The 12,525-nt window shown below is 37.7% G+C and overlaps 1 protein-coding gene across 3 annotated transcripts in view; it reads left to right on the top strand.

The window, feature by feature from the left end:
* Nucleotides 1-12,525, top strand: part of KLF12 (KLF transcription factor 12) — a 449,527-nt gene that overhangs the window by 26,740 nt on the left and 410,262 nt on the right. The gene's annotated exons all lie outside the window — the stretch shown is intronic.

Genomic DNA, 12,525 nt, shown 5'->3' with positions numbered 1-12,525 from the left:
ATTGCTAATAGTATTGAAAAAGTTTATCCAAAGAGACTCTAAGTAAACAAGAATGATATATGGTTTATTTAGACAAATTATTATTATTATTATTGCTATTGCAGAGAACATAGTCATATACTCAAAGAGATGAGGGACATATGTTAAAATAAATTTGAAAGAGCCTTTTAATGATCTCTATTGTGAGTTATAATACATTCACTTCCTTGTGTGGAAGATGAATAATGCCACAGTGAAGAAGTAAAGTAGTAAAAATAATGTGACTTAATAGTACATTGAAAACTTAGCCAGCATTTGCATGGAATGGAAATTAAAGGACCATATGTACAGTATATAAGCCTAATCTTTGTTACCAAGACAAATTGTCTAATGTCGTACCTCAAGACTAAATATTTTTGCTTTCACAGTTGCTTAAAACTTTGTAAAGATCAATTGTCTCGATCAGTTGTTGGCACTAAAATCTAAAGGTCATTTTCCACTTTGTGTTTCTTCTCTTTGCTTTTCATCGATTCCTGCTCTGACCCAGTTGAGGTGCACATTTTTTCCAGGATAGGGCAACCCTTAATGATTTGTCTTGGCTTTCCCTGATTTTTACTTTCTGCTATGTGGTTTATTTCTCTGCCTTTTATTTCAAGGATAGAGCCACCCTTAATGGTTTGTCTTGGCTTTCCCTGATTTCTAGTTTCTAATATGTAGTTTATTTCTCTGCCTTTTAGTCTTTATATTGGTTCACATGTGTGCGCATGCACACAAATACACACACGGTGAGAGAGACCTCACATTTAAGTAAGTCCAACATACAATGATCTAAGAAAGTGAAGAGTTAACTTTCCTTTTTACTTTTATTTCTGTAGAGATATTGTTACCTTGAAATTCAACCTATTTCTTTATTTTAACTTAGTGACATTGCTGTTTCAAATTTTGGTTGGAGAGTTTGGAGAAGAATTGATTGCATAGGGACCCTACCCTAGAATAGTTAGAAACCGAACTGGGAATACATGTGTGCCTCCTAAAGGCATCTGCTATGGTCTGTTGATGTCCCACCAAAATTCATTAAGTTGAAACTTAATCTCCAATGCAATAGTATTAAAAAGTGGGGCATTTGGGAGCTTATTGGGTTATGGGTGCTCCACCCTTGTGAATGGGATTAGTGCCCTTATAAAATAATTCAAGGGAGCACCCTAGCCCCCCACATCCCTTCCACCATGTGAAGACAAGCACCATCTGTGGGGAATGGGCCTTTCTCAGACACCAGATCTGCTGGTGCCTTGATCTTGGACTTCTGAGCTTCCAGAACTGTGATAAATAAACTTCTGTTGTTTATAAATTAACCAGTCTAAGGTGTTTTGTCATAGCAGCCCAAAAAATGTAAGACAGCATCTTTAGTTTTTTTTTTTTTTCCTTTGAGCTCTTTTGAATTGGACCTGACTTTCTTGCCAAGATTTTACCATCATAATATAGAGGAAGCATAAGAAAGTCTTTAATGAATTGTTTGGCTTGGCTGTGGGAAGATAGATTTGAGTTACTACACACCTTACTGTCTTTGCAAATAGAGTAAAATATCTAACAATAGTTGTGTTGGAGCAGGTGTCTAATGATCATCTGTTTAGCCCAGTGCAGTCATCTGTTTTGTAGGCAGTTACGTTTTGTTGAGTATTATTAATTCATGGTCTTGATAATCCAGTGAAAATGCAGAATTCCTGTGAACACGGTTGTTTTAAGTATGCACTGATTTTTATCTCCAGAAAATAGCATTATTGCTTAGCAATAAGATGAATATTTTGAAAACATTCCAAGAAAATTTATACCTTGAAGTATAGTGTTGAGTAAAAGAAGTGGGAATTCAGTTATAAAGTTCCCCAGATTGGTCTGAATTTTATTATGGTAGAAACTATTAATTTCCTCTTGTAGTGAAGTATATTAATCACAATTTCACCAATATTTAAAGTAATAAATGATGTTTTTAGATAATTAAATTTTAAATATTTGACACCACTTTTAGTGTCTAAGATATCCAGTTAAAAAATTGGTACAGACAGCTGTTGAATTACCTGTGTTATCAAAATGATCTCAAATACCAATTTGGATGGGTACCTGTTTAAGGCTCTCCAAGAATTTCCTATTTACAGGTAAAATATACATGGAGCCTTTAATAGATAGTAGGCATCAAATGTGATTATGAAATATAATTGACTGTGAGTGTCTTGAGGACAGTCACAGTGCTTTATAAATAGCCTTGAATTCCCACTTACTGTGGTATAAGCTATATAGGGGAAGGGCTCAATTAAGTTGGTGAAATTCAATTACACCATTTCTTTTTAAAGCTGACAAGAAATTGCCATCTCACTGCTACCTTAATTTCATTACAATAAGAGGTGACACTAAGAATATCAGTGGCCATGCTGAAGTCTCCTCCCGATACTATCATGGTGTGAAAGACATCTTTTTCCACTCACTTTACAAAAGCCATTTTCTTCTTCTCCTTTGGAGATAATTAGGCATAGTACATATTAATTTTTTCTTTTATTTTCAGTGCTTGAGTGTTGAATTATTTGAACAAGCACTTTATCCTTTCATGGGAAAGGTCCTCCATCAGATGTTCTGCTTAGGTTAACACATCCAGGTTGGAAGCCAAATAATGCCATTTCTCCTACTTGTTCAGTGAATCCAAGAATTCAGCCTGTGCATCCCATTACCTATGAATTTACACTTTTAACAAGGATCTTTTCCCCTCTTCTCTACCCGTCTATGCCCTTGCTTACCTTTTCAGGATTATTATTATTATTGTTGTTGTTTGCTTTTTGGAAAAACCTACAATACTGTCAAATTATTCTGTGTATGATGCTTTTAATTATACTATTTAAAATATAATAGTTATTTTTCTTTGATTTTCCATTTTCCTTCACTATACAGATTAATATTTTTTAAAAATTTATTTAAAGAAATAGTCTACAATCAAGTTAGGGATATTTAGGGACAAAACCCAGTCTGTTTTGAAGATATAAAACTCATATATTTGTATTGCTAGAAAATATTGCTATTTTAAGAATTCTGAAATTGCTAAGTCAATATTTCCTTTGACAGTGTGTCTCCAGATCTTTCTTATAGACCGTCATGTCTGCATAATTGTTTCCAACTTAAGAGGTTTATAAACAGTCATCCAATAAACCTTGTTTTATTTACTAAAAGAACAGATCTTTCTTACCAGCTGTGAAACAGTCATTGACTTCTGCTGTACTTGGCCCTGGGGATGTACTGAATGTAATGGTGACCCAACTCCCTGTAGACTCTGCAGCTTATGATCTTAAAAAAAGAGATGCCAACAAATAATTTTTGAAGTTAATATAGGTGGGTAAAAAGCTGTAGAGGAGAAGTGTACAGGCCCACTTATACATCCTGGGGGAGGGGGGAACCTAACCCAATTTTGGTAATGATTACTAGTGTAAGTTTCAAGTATGAGAGCCTATGCCCTCCATATTTTATCTCCTGGTCACCACTCTTTATTGGTTTGCTATTGTGATTCTCTTTTCCCCTGCTGTTCTGTTGCTTCTTAAAATAAATCTAATGAATTTAGAAGTTGTCAGATTTAATTTGGAGCACTATATATATATTTATGAAGTCATATACTAAACTAGGAAAAAGTTTTCTTGATAGAACATTATTGACTCAGGAAATTGTATACTATCTCAAGCGATATTATATTTTCAGTCTGTTACATTGGGCAATGGGAGTACCATTAACAGAAAATAAGAAAGCTGAGAGAAATGTGAGGGAGCAGGAGAAAAATACAGTGAACAGTCACATCTGAATTGATCAAGAAAGTGGGTCCAGGTTATTCAAAACTTTGGTTTTTGACTGAAACTCTGTGTTTTGAAGGACAATCTTTAATGATTCATAGAACATGCAAGTTAAGTTTTACTGCCTTATGCATCTTTATGAATCTCAGTTTATGTGAATGTGCAGAAATGTCGAGCTGTACAGTTACGGTTGAATAAATGTCAGATAACACAGTGCATGAGTTTAATCATTCACTAAATATCTCTGTTTCCACAGAGGAATAATGGTGCACTACTCAAAACTGTCTAGAAATAAAATATACAAATCATTGAAACAATATACTAAAAATATGTTCAAATGTGATGACTCACAAGTCCCCAAAACACCTTATCTGGGATACTTCCTAAACTGTACATGCTTCTCTATTGTTGCATGGGATGTGTGTTTGTGTGTGTATTTTAATACAGGATAAAATTTTATAACCCTTTATTCCCAGTGGAAAAATTAAGGGTAATTATTTCCATGGGAAAAGTTATTCTTATCTTTCTAGTATTACATTTGCTTTTCAGGATCTATTACAATATCAGGCTTTACTTAACCCCATAGACTTCTAACAAAACTTATCATTTGTTTCTCAATTACTTTGTAAACTGATGCTATAATAAAGTAGGTCCCATGTTGTCATGACAAGTTTTTATATATAATCTTTGTACTTCATTTGATAGTATTGTAATAGATCAAGCCATTTGAAATTAGGCATAGTTGAATTACGTCTCATCAGTACATATTCATAGTGACCTGGAAGTTGTCTTTTTAGTTTGGGATCATCTCAAAGAAAATGAAACATTTCCTTAATTTTGGTTGTTTATGTTTTTCCCTCAAAAAGATCAATATAGTTAAATACAAATAGCACGTTGTTGTATAGCCAAACAGCTCCAACCGAAGATGTGGAGTTTGCGCTTCAGAATTCGCTGGGGGGGGTGTGCTTAGGCTACTTTTAGGAGAATATTAGTGACTGCCAGTGGGCAACATATCCCTGCTCCTGTGACCCGCTCTGCTGTGTTAGATTTAGAGTAACTTTGAGGGCATTTTCCGTGCTGCACTGCTGATGATATTTCTTGGCAGCTGGACTAACATCTTTGAACACACACATTTTTGAAGATCAAATCATTGTTTTAATTTGCCACCATGAGACAGCTTCAAATGATCAGCTACAAGGATACTCCTATTTTAAGAAATGTTTTAATTATGGAAATTTTTCAACAGCTGGGATGAAATTGTAAAGTGTCCTACAGTTAGTTTCGGGATACAAATTTTAGAAATAATAATGTTTAAAATTACTTATAAATAATTTTAAATGTATAGCAAGTTGTGTGAGCAGCACACGTTTCGCATTTCATCATGTTTGCTCCATCACATACCCCTCTCTCCCATTATCATTGGTCTTTTGATGAAACATTTGAGAACAGGCTTTAGCCATGATGCCTGTCATCCATAAATACTTTAGTGTGTGTTACTGCCCCCCTCAAAAAAACAGGCGAATAGAGTTCCAAGGGAGGAAGTCCGTGTTGATATGACACAACCATCCAATCCATAAAACTTACTTAGATTTCAACAACTGTCCTAAAGCTGTCTCTTTGCCCTTATGGTGGTGAACTCATGCAATAATTATATCACAGTCAGTGGTGACGTCTTTTCATACTCACCAATCTGGAACATTTCCTCAGTCATTTCCTGTCATGTCCTCCACAGTTTTTAAGTGTGCAGGTCTGAGATCCTGCTGTAGGATGACCCTCAGCCAGTGATGATATTAGAGTTTTTTTTTTTTGAGACAGAGTTTCACTATGTTGCCCAGGCTGGAGTGCAGTGGTGCGATCTCAGCTCACTGCAACCCCCACCTCCCAGGTGCAAGCGATTCTCCTGCCTCAGCCTCCTGAGTAGCTGGGATTACAGGCACCTGCCAAAATGCCTGGCTAATTTTGTATTTTTAGTAGAGACAGGGTTTCTCCAGGTTGGCCAGGCTGGTCACAAACTCCTACCCTCAGGTGATCCGCTCGCCTCAGCCTCCCAAAGTGCTGGGATTACAGGTATGAGCCACTGCGCCCGGCCAATGATGTTAATTTTTGATCATCTGTTTCTGTTAGTGTCTGATAACTTTCCCTTCCACAAAGGCACCATTTTCCCCTTTGTAATTGTTTAGTGCTATCAGGAGTTAAGCACTTAGTGTTAAGATTACACCAATATCCATCTTTCCCTCATCAAAGCTCCATCCATCAGGCATATTCTTTTTTTTTTTCTTTTTTTTGAGATGGAGTCTTGCTCTGTCACCCAGGTTAGAGTGCAGTGGTGCAATCTCGGCTCACTGCTACCTCTGCCTCCTGGGTTCAAGCGATTCTCCTGCCTCAGCTTCCCGAGTAGCTGGAATTACAGGCATCTGCCACCATGCCTGGCTACTGTTTGTATTTTTAGTAGAGACAGGGTTTCACCATCTTGGCCAGGCTGGTCCCGAACTCCTGACCTTGTGATCCGCCCGTCTCGGCCTCCCAAAGTGCTGGGATTACAGGTGTGAGCCACTGTGCCTGGCCTCCATCAGGCATATTCTTTATTGAGTTACCCTGCCTAAACCAGCCACCACAGTGATCGTTGCCAAATGGTGATTTTCATTTTCTGCTATTCTTTCTACTGGTAATCTGCTTTATGGAAGAGTTCTCCCTTTTTCCCCATTTACTGATGTTTTTCATATATTATGTCACAGATTCCTAGTTTACTTGGTGGGTTATAACCCATTACTGTCTCTATTTTGATGCTCATATTGTCCTATATTTGGTGAATGCAAGCCACGGTTGCTCTTGTGTCTCTTAGACACATCCTGATTAGTCTTTCAGCACTTCCTTATTTTATGGCACAATAAGCAGTTCCAGGCTCATCTTGTATTTTCTCTGCCCCGTCCTCCTGATAAGCCATTTCTCCAGTTAACCCTGGTTCCTTCAGTGGAGAGTGGTATTTAGAAACTATAATCTTAGCTTTCTGAGTGCTCATTGATCCTGAGTCCTCTTGGTGGACAGCTGGGAAATATGTGTATGTCTATGTGGGGAAGTTTAAACTTTCCCTCTGAAGAGTTGATCATTGAGTCTGCTGGAATAAGATGACAGAAGACAGATTAACAGGAGAAAAGGCATACAAGTTATTCATGTGCAAGCGCATGGGAATTACACAAAGTAGGAAACTCAAAGAAGGGCTTGAATACCCTCTTCACAGGGGAGAGGAGAAAGTGAGGGATGTAGGCAATTTTGGAGGAAGAGTAAATCATCTTTAGGGGAGGTGAATAGGTCCAGAAAATGGACAGTAGTCTGGTACAGAGCTCCTTGTGGCTTGCAGGGAGGTGGCAACAGACTATAGGAAGGTAAGGGGAAGACATATTCTGGGAACAAAGGTTGTCTTATATGCAGATGAAGCCTGTCAGTAATAGCACTCAGAATAGATGAAAATTCTCTCTGGGTGGGCGTGGTGATGACCTTCAGATTCTTCTTTGGTGATTAATTTTCCCTGGTTGATGAGATTTCTGACAGGGAGCTGAAGGCAATTTTTTTCTTTTGAAAGAACTTTTCTCAGATGAGGAAACTTCAGAGAGATCCCCTCCATGGGCTAGGTTGAAAAACAAGGGAAGGTCGGACCTTGATTCTGAGGCAGTTTCTAAGGTCTCCCAATTTCCCTTAATTCACAGTGCTTAGCATGTGCAAGTGCTATACTTTGGAGTATCATTTAATGATTCAATGGCATGTACACATACATTTTTATGTACACACTCCATAAATACATACACTTATAGCAGTGTTTATGTCTATGTTTATATACATATATTTGAGATGTTTATATCTATGTTTATACATATATATATATATTTGAGATGGACTCTTGCTCTGTCACCCTGGCTGGAGTGCAGTGGCATGATCTTGGCTCACTGCAACTCTGTCTCCTGGGTTCAACTGATTCTCTTGTCTCAGCCTCCCAAGTAGCTGGGATTACAGGAGCCTGCCACCACACCTAGCTGATTTTTGTATTTTTAGTGGAAATGGGGTTTTGCCATGTTGGCCAGGCTTGCCTTGAATGCTTGACCTCAAGTGATCCACCCACCTTGGCCTCCCAGTGTGCTAGGATTACAGGCATGAAACACCGCACCCAGCTTCTGTGATTATATTTTTTAAAACTGCAAGTTCATACTTATTTTTCCAATTCCAGTGTAGCAGTTCAGGGTTCTCTGTAGCCTCCACCTATTCTGTTGGTAAATACCTGCTACTGTAGTAAGAAGCCTGGCTCTTGTTATCCTCAACATATTTATTTGCTTAATCATTTTACTTGTTTTCCCTATCCACTGTGTCTCATCTGCCTGTTGTCATCTCCTCTTCCTTCACCCCCACAACCCCTCTGTCCGTGGTCTCCAGCTGCCAGCTGCCAGTGTGCCTCCATGCTGCGTGCTCTCTCTCCCCTCCACACTCTGTGTACTTGGTGTCAGTGGACCTGCTTCCCTGTGTGTGTGCCCTTCTTTCCCATCAGCACTCCATGGCTCTGGGTGCTGCTGGGCACAAAATACAGGAATGTTTTGTGGTTCAATTTGAAAAACTTACACCATTTTATACTTCAGTACTGTTTAGTATGTATTTCTATTTTCAGTTTAAATCAACACTTTTTTAAAATAAAAAGAATGTTTATCCTGTGTTGAAGCATCATGCTAGGTATACTACAGAAGTGGAGATAGACATGGTCTTCACCTCTACAGAGCCATGACTAGTGGGTGAAATAGCTGAATTATGTGTGAGGAATTTTATGAAATGGAAATAGCAGGGTGCTGTGGAAGTGCTTCCTTGGTACCCTGCATGTAGGTTTTCTTCCCATGCCTAGGAGCATCTTTGCTCTTAGGATTTACTGCATGAATTAATTGGTATTTCAGTTTGATTATATGTATGTGTCTAGGGACAAGCCTAGCTAAAGGAATGGCCCTGAGAGTTGCAGAATCTAAGAGAAGCACTTTGATTTGATGATTTTACATAGTGTTCTTCTCGTGGTTGGAGGGTGATAGCTCATGTTTCTGAGCAAAATGAGATTTATATGGTAAAGGGTTCATATGCTTGTGAAGGTTGATGTAGGGCAAAGTGCAAAGTGATTTTTCTTTTCTTCTTTTTAGAGACAGGGTCTCACTCTGTTGCCCAGGCTAGAGTGCAGTGGCCTTGATCGTAGCTCACTGCAGCCTCAATTGCTGGGCTCAGGTGATCTTCCCACCTCAGCCTCCCTAGTAGATGGGATCACAGGAGTGCGCTACCATGCCCAGATAATTTTTAAATTTTTTATTCTTTGAGGTCTCACTATGTTGCCCAGACTGGTCTTGAACTACTGGCCTCAAGCGATCCTCCTGCCTTGGCCTCCCGAAGTGTTGAAGTTGCAGATGTGAGCCACCCCACCTGGTCCAAAGTGATTTTTCTAACCCCATTTATACAATGATAATGATGTATATATGTCCAGTAGCAAAAATGAGTCATAAAATAGCTCCTTCTAACCTTACAAAAGTAAGCGGAGTTTGTGTTATAAAATAAGACCCATGACATGTAACATACTAGCATGGGAAGCATTTGAAAATACTGTGTTCCATGTGAATTTGTTTGCCAAAATATAAACCTGTTTATATTTTGAATGTAATTGCTTAATAATGGTTAAATGCTACATAAACTAGTTAGCAAAATATTTTCTAAAAAATGTTAAGCCTATTATGAACTCTTTGTACAAAAATTTGAAAACAAAGCTTACCAAAGTCTGATTTGTATAATGGTTCTTTCTTGTCGTATTGGCTAAATATTTGGGAAGTATGCATTCCTGCTTTGTTGCAAAACCCATCTATGAGGTTTGATATAGCCATTCAATATTCAATATACATATCTCTAGGGCTCTAGGGTATTAGGCCTACAGAGTCATAGAGAATTGAAAGAACTTTAGAAATCATCTTCTACAGATAAAGGTAAAGTGACCTTCATTAGATCATAGAGCTTGAATTCTGTAGAGGTAGGAACCTGAATGAGAATTTAGCTCTCCACAAGGCTCTAAGTCAAAATCTGTACCAAAAGTCTTAGTGCTTCTGAATGTGGTGGTGGTGGTTAAAATTATCTTCATTATTGTATTTGATTAGCCTAGCCTAACATTTTGCAGTACCAGGCTTTTGTCAGGAGGTAAGCAGTATTGATAGTTAATAATTACCTGGACCATTTTTAGCACTTAATAAAAGTGCATGCAATGTTCTCACCTCAATGTGTAATTCAAGATTCTAAGCAGTGAGTTCAGCATCAGCTGTGTATGATAAACAGAAAATCTGAATTGCCTTTAGTATTATGGCCGAAATGGTTACATTCCTGGGGTCAGGATTTCTGGGATTTTGTGAGGAGGTTAATGATACAGAAGGGTCAGCATATGGAAATTAAAGCTGCAGTTTCTAAATATCTATTTGATAGTCGAGGCTAGTAGTAGCCTGTAAAAATAAGAATAGCCAGTTGGTTGTTGCCATTTTTTAGTCTCTCTTGTTTGATACATAAATATTCTTTCACAGAGTAGAAAATTGAATTCTGAATATCTGCATGGTGGGTCAGCAGATGTACCTATAAGTCAAAAGGAATATTTAAAAATATATATATTTGGAGGAGCAGTTTGTGGAGTTGGGGTCTGAAGTGTGGGGAAATTATGTGTTGCTGCTTTAGGAAAAAGTTGCTATGCCATTGCAGACATTTAACTAATAAAAGCACATGAACATACACACACACACACACACACACACACACACACACACACACAAATACATATATATATGTATATAAAATTGTATTTTCAAGTATTCTGTGCAGTTAAATGTTTGGGAGGATACCTAAACGTGTGTTTAAAATGTTGAGATGATGGTCTCCAGTGTCTGAATTTGGTAAAACAGTGAATCTCAGCAGCATATGAAGTCTTTGGATCTTTGGGCCAGGGTTGTATACCCTACAATTTACTGTGATTTAATAATGGATTTTAGAAATTCAAGACTGTTTTAATAAACTCTGTAGTCAAGTGTGTAATTCAACCATGTTGTGATTTGTGCATCAGTTTTCTTTCTGTATTTGATTGTTGATATGAAAGTCAGAGCAAGCTTAGGTAATGTGGTCCCAGCACAGATGTACAGTATAAAATGATCACATTTTCAGAGTTGAAAGGTCATGCACAGATGTTTGTAGAAATGACACTCATTAAACTTTCTAAGGATGCCATGTCCCTTTGTAACCCCTCTAAGATGGGAACTCAAAAAAGAAACCTTATACACTGGTCATAAAGTCCTTGAGAAACTACCTGTTTTGTTATCTTTAAATGTAGTTCTTGGAGATTCTTTAGAGACAAAATTAATCCTGAACTTGGTATTTTGTATTTCTTTTTAAATTGTATTCATATACTGCAACGTGAGCTAGGTCTTTTCTCCTTATTAAGACTTGGAAACTGTAGTTCAGAGAGGTGAAGTAATTTTAATTTACCCAAGGGGAAAAAAATTTGGAATTTGAACTTGGAAGTGTCTGACCTGATGTTTCTAACAAATCCAGGCTTTTAACTCCTTTGTTTCAAAATGTCATGCTCTGTGTTGAGCACATAATAAACTAGATTATAAACTGTTTTCCAGCTTTTTGGAGCTCTCTGTGCAGGCATTTATTCTGTTAATTCTCTGTCACACCTGAGAAGGAGATGCAGTCTGAGAAATTGGCAGTCTATGTATCTCCCTTCTCATTTCATTGTGATATTCAATGATACTAGAAGGTAATTTTTTTCTTCTAGTAAGCAGTAACCACGTTGTGAACCAAGGATAAAAGGAAAATGACACTGGTAGAGTTTTCTCGTCATAGGTATTACCTAGTTTCCTAGGAAACAGAAACATGATTTATGAATATTGATTTTCAAAAGCTTAAAAGAAACCCTAGGTTATTGTTTCTGCCATTAAAATAGTTTCTCTGAAGAGATCAACTTACGTAATTGAATCTCGACCACATTTTATTTAGTGTACATCTTGCATAGTAGATGATTCTGTGAGGTTTGAATTGAAGTTCATTGTGATTGTAATCTTTGGTCCCTGTCTTTGTTTTCTGTGCTGGAGAGAGAGGGGATTTCTTCCTGTAGTTATATGTGGTCTAGTTCACTTTTAGATTTTCTGGGCACCATGCTGAATATCAGTGAAAGGGGCAGTGGGTACAAAAGAAGGTAAAGATAATTTACGATGAAGCTTAGAGTTTAGTTAGAATGATGAACTCTTGTAGTCCATTTTGTGGAAAGCTTTTGGAATTGCTTGAACTTGGTACTTTTCAGTATCAGCAATTCAAATGGAAGTTTTCTGAGCTTTCTAACTAAAAGGGAAAGAGGAGAATCTTCAGAAAGAGCCTATGTGCACTCACCAGCAAATAATGTGATGGAGAACAACTGTTCTAGGTGTACTTAAGTTGAGGCTTTTCAGACCAAACCAGCTAACTTATGAAATGATGGAAAATGGTGGGGATATAGGTGGAGAGACCACTACTTCTGTCAGACGATTCTACAAAGGGGTGAGAGATATAGGATGTGTGTTTCTATGTGGAACTGTTGGGTCCTTGATGTTATTGAAATACCTCAGTGAAGACAACCCTACACACCCCAACAATTCTGGGCTCAACAAATTTGGGGCTAGGGAGAGGTAGCTCCTCAGTATTCAAAATAGTAACC

Source organism: Pan paniscus, chromosome 14 (genome assembly GCF_029289425.2).
Source record: "Pan paniscus chromosome 14, NHGRI_mPanPan1-v2.0_pri, whole genome shotgun sequence".
Lineage (NCBI taxonomy): Eukaryota > Metazoa > Chordata > Mammalia > Primates > Hominidae > Pan > Pan paniscus.
The sequence above is the reverse complement of the archived record's forward strand: the minus strand, read 5'-3'. Positions and strand labels throughout refer to the sequence as shown.